This window comes from Erythrolamprus reginae, chromosome 11, assembly GCF_031021105.1.
Source record: "Erythrolamprus reginae isolate rEryReg1 chromosome 11, rEryReg1.hap1, whole genome shotgun sequence".
NCBI classification, from domain to species: Eukaryota; Metazoa; Chordata; class Lepidosauria; order Squamata; family Dipsadidae; genus Erythrolamprus; species Erythrolamprus reginae.
The window spans coordinates 32,309,179-32,316,024 of record NC_091960.1 but is presented as its reverse complement, the minus strand read 5'-3'; the positions used below and the strand labels follow the sequence as shown (position 1 = coordinate 32,316,024).

Below are 6,846 nucleotides of genomic sequence, written 5' to 3'. Positions count from 1 at the left end.
CTTGGAGAACAGAAATTTACTCTTCTCCCCCTCCCCTTTTCTCTTTCAGCCATGGAGCCAGAAAAAACTGCAGTCTTCATAGTCACAATTGCCATACTTGTGACGTACATTTTTATCTGTCTCTGGTACTTATTGCGCTATTGCAAGTAAGTGGCTCCTGATCGGGGTAGTGGCATCACCACAACTGAGGGAGGCCTGGGGCCCTGGAAAGCCCTCCCCAAATCCTGGTAGGGCTAATAGGAGGAAGGATAGAGCCACCAGTTGAAGATGTGTAGGCCCACGTCATCTTTGTTGTCCCCTACATCCCTGGGGGTCAGACTAGATGGCCTCTGAGGTCCCCTCCCTCTCTATCATTCTGTTTCATTCTCCTGCTTGAGCTGGGGGTCAGACTAAATGGCCTCTGAGGTCCCCTCCATTTTCCTGCTTGAGCTGAGGGTCAGAGTAGATGGCCACTGTGGTCCTTTCCCTCTCTATCATTCTGTAAGTCTCCTGAATGAGAAGGGGGTCAGACTAGATGGCCACTGAGGTCCCTGCCCTCTCTATCATTCTGTAAGTCTCCTGAATGAGAAGGGGGATCAGACTAGATGGCCACTGAGGTCCCTTCCCTCTCTATCATTCTGCAAGTCTCCTGCTGCTGCGGAGGAAAGAGCTTCATCCAACTGGCGGAGGCAAAAAGTCCCATACCCTCTTGAGATAACCGCCTTCTAACGCATGAATCCCAGCGACCAGTTAGGTCCCACAGAGTTGGCCTTCTCCAAGTCCCGTCGACTAAACAATGTCGTCTGGCGGGACCCAGGGGAAGAGCCTTCCCTGTGGCGGCCCCGACCCTCTGGAACCAGCTCCCTCCAGAGATCAGAACTGCCCCCACCCTCCTTGCCTTTTGTAAGTTCCTTAAAACCCACCTCTGTCGTCAGGCATGGGGGAATTGAATTATTCCTTCCCCCCAGGCCTATACAATTTATGCATGGTATATTTGTGTGTATGTTGGGCTTTTAATAAGGGTCTTTAGTTCTTTTAAATGTTAGATTTGTTATATGTTGTTATATTGTTGTTGTTAGACGTCCCGAGTCTACGGAGAGGGGGCGGCATACAAATCTAATAAACAAAAAAATAAATAAAATAAATATTTAATCTTGGTGGGGAAGCACCAACCACGGAGAACAGAAATTTACTCTTCTCCCCCTCCCCATTTCTCTTTCAGCCATGGAAAACGAACGGTTCTTTGTAGTAACAATTCTTCTGATGGTTTTATACGTGGTCTTCTGTCTCTGGAAACTTTTGCACTTTTGCAAGTAAGTGGCTCCTGATCGGGGTAGTGGCGTCCCCACAACTGAGGGAGGCCTGGGGCCCTGGAAAGCCCCCCCCCTCAAATCCTGGTTGGGCTAAGAGGAGGAAGGATAGACTCCCTCGGGGCTGGAAGGGACCCTGAAGGTCTTCTAGCCCAACCCCCAATCTATAAGAATGAACTTTGTTATCCTTTTGAGAAAGCAATGGACCACTCACTGATATTTTGTTCTTTTTGTCTTCTTCAATCCACAGAAGGCGATGGGACCAAGTGCCACCAGAGCCACCGATTGAAGATGTGGAGGCCCACGTCATCTTTGTTGCCCCCTACATCCCGGATCCCTCCCAATCCCTCCCTATACAATTTATGCAAGGTATATTTGTGTGTATGTTGGGCTTTTAATAAGGGTTTTTAGTTCTTTTAAATATTAGATTTGTTATATGTTGTTATATTGTTGTTGTAAGACGCCCCGAATTTAATCTTGGTGGGGAAGCACCAACCACGGAGAACAGAAATTTACTCTTCTCCCCCTCCCCATTTCTCTTTCAGCCATGGAAAACGAAAGGTTCTTTGTAGTAACGATTCTTCTGATGGTTTTATACGTGGTCTTCTGTCTCTGGAAACTTTTGCACAATTGCCATACTTGTGACGTACATTTTTATCTGTCTCTGGTACTTATTGCGCTATTGCAAGTAAGTGGCTCCTAATCGGGGTAGTAGCATCACCACAACTGAGGGAGGCCTGGGGCCCTGGAAAGCCCCCCCCCAAATCCTGGTTGGGCTAATTGGAGGAAGGATAGAGCCACCAGTTGAAGATGTGTAGGCCCACGTCATCTATGTTGTCCCCTACATCCCGGATCCATCCCAATCCCGCATCTCCCTGGTTCAGGAGGAGGATGACAGTCCCCCTTCTGTCAGTCTTCCCTCTGTCAGTCTTCCTTCAGACAGTCTTCGTTCTGACAGTCTTCATTCTGACAGCCTTCATTCCGACAGTCCTCCCCATTTCTCTTTCAGCCATGGAAAACGAAAGGTTCTTTGTAGTAACGATTCTTCTGATGGTTTTATACGTGGTCTTCTGTCTCTGGAAACTTTTGCACTTTTGCAAGTAAGTGGCTCCTAATTGGGGTAGTGGCATCACCACAACTGAGGGAGGCCTGGGGCCCTGGAAAGCCCCTCCCCCCCAAATCCTGGTTGGGCTAATAGGAGGAAGGATAGAGCCACCAGTTGAAGATGTGTAGGCCCACGTGATATATGTTGTCCCCTACATCCCGGATCCCTCCCAATCCCGCATCTCCCTGGTTCAGGAGGAGGATGACAGTCCCCCTTCTGTCAGTCTTCCCTCTGTCAGTCTTCCTTCAGACAGTCTTCATTCTGACAGTCTTCCTTCCGACAGTTCTCTTCCTGAAACACCCGACAATGTAATGGTGGGTAAGTATTTGCACTAATTTGGTCATCAATTTTCCTTTATTTTTCCATTTGAAATATCTTCCTGTTTTTATTGTTGGTGTTATTTAATTCTTCCAGCATTTTGTGCATTTGCACTTCTGGTTTTGGGTAGCGGTGCTTGCAGGGTGGTAGCTAGCGGGAAAGAAAAGTAGGATTCTTTAATATGAATGTGATTGCTTATTTATTCTTTTGTCTCTTTCCCCATTATTAAATATTCAATCTCTGCTTTTTTTGCCCAGGATCTGATGACAGCGACCATTGCATTGTCGAGCTGGGAGTTGTGGGAATTGGAGGCTTCCGGGATGAGGATCAAAATTGACAGATGTCGCTTCCACATCATCACTTGCTGGTTCTGCTGACACTTGCTACCCCTTCTCTATTGTTGTAAATAGTTTTTGTAAATATTTCAAATGTTAAATAGGGAAATTGTAAATAGTTTTAATTGTTTAATAAATTATAAACAAATTGTTTAATAAATTGTATACAAATTGTTTGATAAATTATATACAAATGTAAAATATGGACTAATGAGTTATTTGTTATAAATGCATTTATATGGGTAGAAAATCCTTAGTCTGAATATTGTATTGGCAGTTCTCTGTTAGCAAAAGATTCAGAAGAGAAGGATTTAGGGGTAGTGATTTCTGACAATCTCAAACTGGGTGAGCAGTATGGTCGGGTCATGGAGTCAGAAAATGATAGAGTCAGAAAACGATAGAGCAGTATGGTCGGGTCAGCCATGGAGCCAGAAAACGATAGATTCTTCATAGTCACAATTGCCATACTTGTGACATACATTTTTATCTGTCTCTGGTACTTATTGCGCTATTGCAAGTAAGTGGCTCCTGATCGGGGTAGTGGCGTCACCACAACTGAGGGAGGCCTGTGGCCCTGTAAAGCCCCCCCCCCAAATCCTGGTTGGGCTAAGAGGAGGAAGGATAGACTCCCTTGGGGCTGGAAGGGACCTTGAAGGTCTTCTAGCCCAACCCCCAATCTATAAGAATGAACTTTGTTATCCTTTTGAGAAAGCAATGGACCACTCACTGATATTTTGTTCTTTTTGTCCTCTTCAATACACAAGAGGCAATGGGACCAATTGCCACCAGAGCCACCAATTGAAGATGTGGAGGCCCACGTCATCTTTGTTGCCCCCTACATCCCGTATCCCTCCCAATCCCACATCTCCCTGGTTCACGAGGAGGATGACAGTCCCCCTTCTGTCAGTCTTCATTCTGACAGCCTTCCTTCCGACAGTCCTCCTCCTTATTATTTTTCCATTTGAAATATCTTCCTGTTTTTATTGTTGGTGTTATTTAATTCTTCCAGCATTTTGTGCATTTGCACTTCTTGTTTTGGGTAGGGGTGCTTGGAGGGTGGTAGCTAGCGGGAAAGAAAAGTAGGAGCCTTTAATATGAATGTGGTTGCTTATTTATTCTTTTGTTTCTTTCCCCATTATTAAATATTCAATCTGTGCTTTTTTTGCCCAGGATCTGATGACAGCGACCATTACATTGTCGAGCTGGGAGGTGCGGGAATTGGAGACTTCCGGGATGAGGATCAAAATTGACAGATGTCGCTTCCACATCATCACTTGTTTGTTCTGGAGACACTTGCTACCCTTTGTCTATTTTTGTATATAGTTTTTGTAAGTATTTCAGAAAATATTAGAGTCAGAAAACGAGAGATTCTTCATAGTCACAATTGCCATACTTGTGACGTGCATTTTTATCTGTCTCTGGTACTTATTGCGCTATTGCAAGTAAGTGGCTCCTAATCGGGGTAGTGGCATCACCACAAGTGAGGGAGGCCTGGGGCCCTGGAAAGCCCCCCCCCCCCAAATCCTGGTTGGGCTAATAGGAGGAAGGATAGAGCCACCAGTTGAAGATGTGTAGGCCCACGTGATATATGTTGTCCCCTACATCCCGGATCCCTCCCAATCCCGCATCTCCCTGGTTCAGGAGGAGGATGACAGTCCCCCTTCTGTCAGTCTTCCCTCTGTCAGTCTTCCTTCAGACAGTCTTCGTTCTGACAGTCTTCATTCTGACAGCCTTCATTCCGACAGTCCTCCCCATTTCTCTTTCAGCCATGGAAAACGAAAGGTTCTTTGTAGTAACGATTCTTCTGATGGTTTTATACGTGGTCTTCTGTCTCTGGAAACTTTTGCACTTTCGCAAGTAAGTGGCTCCTAATTGGGGTAGTGGCATCACCACAACTGAGGGAGGCCTGGGGCCCTGGAAAGCCCCTCCCCCCCAAATCCTGGTTGGGCTAATAGGAGGAAGGATAGAGCCACCAGTTGAAGATGTGTAGGCCCACGTGATATATGTTGTCCCCTACATCCCGGATCCCTCCCAATCCCGCATCTCCCTGGTTCAGGAGGAGGATGACAGTCCCCCTTCTGTCAGTCTTCCCTCTGTCAGTCTTCCTTCAGACAGTCTTCATTCTGACAGTCTTCCTTCCGACAGTTCTCTTCCTGAAACACCCGACAATGTAATGGTGGATAAGTATTTGCACTAATTTGGTCATCAATTTTCCTTTATTTTTCCATTTGAAATATCTTCCTGTTTTTATTGTTGGTGTTATTTAATTCTTCCAGCATTTTGTGCATTTGCACTTCTGGTTTTGGGTAGGGGTGCTTGGAGGGTGGTAGCTAGCGGGAAAGAAAAGTAGGAGCCTTTAATGTGAATGTGGTTGCTTATTTATTCTTTTGTCTCTTTCCCCATTATTAAATATTCAATCTCTGCTTTTTTTGCTCAGGATCTGATGAAAGCGACCATTGCATTGTCGAGCTGGGAGGTGCGGGAATTGGAGGCTTCCGGGATGAGGATCAAAATTGACAGATGTCCCTTCCACATCGTCACTTGTTGGTTCTGGTGACACTTGCTACCGCTTCTCTATTTTTGTATATAGTTTTTGTAAATATTTCAAATGTTAAATAGGGAAATTGTAAATAGTTTTAATTGTTTAATAAATTATATCCAAATTGTTTAATAAATTATATACAAATGTAAAATATGGACTAATGTGTTATTTGTTATAAATGCATTTATATGGGTTGAAAATCCTTACTCTGAGTATTGTATTGGCAGTTCAGAAGGGAAGGACTTAGGGGTAGTGATTTCTGACAATCTCAAACTGGGTGAGCAGTATGGTCGGGTCATGGAGTCAGAAAACGATAGAGTCAGAAAACGAGAGAGCAGTATGGTCGGGTCAGCCATGGAGCCAGAAAACGATAGATTCTTCATAGTCACAATTGCCATATTTGTGACGTGCATTTTTATCTGTCTCTGGTACTTATTGCGCTATTGCAAGTAAGTGGCTCCTAATTGGGGTAGTGGCATCACCACAACTGAGAGAGGCCTGGGGCCCTGGAAATCCCCCCCCCCCAAATCCTGGTTGGGCTAATAGGAGGAAGGATAGAGCCACCAGTTGAAGATGTGTAGGCCCACGTGATATATGTTGTCCCCTACATCCCGGATCCCTCCCAATCCCGCATCTCCCTGGTTCAGGAGGAGGATGACAGTCCCCCTTCTGTCAGTCTTCCCTCTGTCAGTCTTCCTTCAGACAGTCTTCATTCTGACAGCCTTCCTTCCGACAGTCCTCCTCCTGAAACACCCGACAATGTAATGGTGGGTAAGTATTTGCACTAATTTGGTCATCAATTTTCCTTTATTTTTCCATTTGAAATATCTTCTTGTTTTTATTGTTGGTGTTATTTAATTCTTCCAGCATTTTGTGCATTTGCACTTCTGGTTTTGGGTAGGGGTGCTTGGAGGTGGAAGATAGCGGGAAAGAAAAGTAGGAGCCTTTAATGTGAATGTGGTTGCTTATTTATTCTTTTGTTTCCTTCTCCATTATTAAAATATTCAATCTATGCTTTTTTTGCACAGGATCTGATGAAAGCGACCATTACATTGTCGAGCTGGGAGGTGCGGGACTTAGAGGCTTCCGGGATGAGGATCAAAATTGACAGATGTCCCTTCCACATCGTCACCTGTTGGTTCTGGTGACACTTGCTACCCCTTCTCTATTTTTGTATATAGTTTTTGTAAATATTTCAAATGTTAAATAGGGAAAATGTAAATAGTTTTAATTGTTTAATAAATTATATCCAAATTG

General features: G+C 44.7%; 1 long non-coding RNA gene across 1 annotated transcript; it reads left to right on the top strand.

Moving 5' to 3' along the window:
- Positions 1-2,169: 2,169 nt before the first annotated feature.
- Positions 2,170-5,683, top strand: LOC139174113 (uncharacterized). The gene is made up of 6 exons (XR_011560304.1): positions 2,170-2,389; positions 2,678-2,712; positions 2,970-3,114; positions 4,218-4,375; positions 4,814-4,904; positions 5,485-5,683. It is a non-coding gene; the product is annotated as an uncharacterized lncRNA (long non-coding RNA).
- The last annotated feature ends 1,163 nt before the right edge of the window (positions 5,684-6,846 follow it).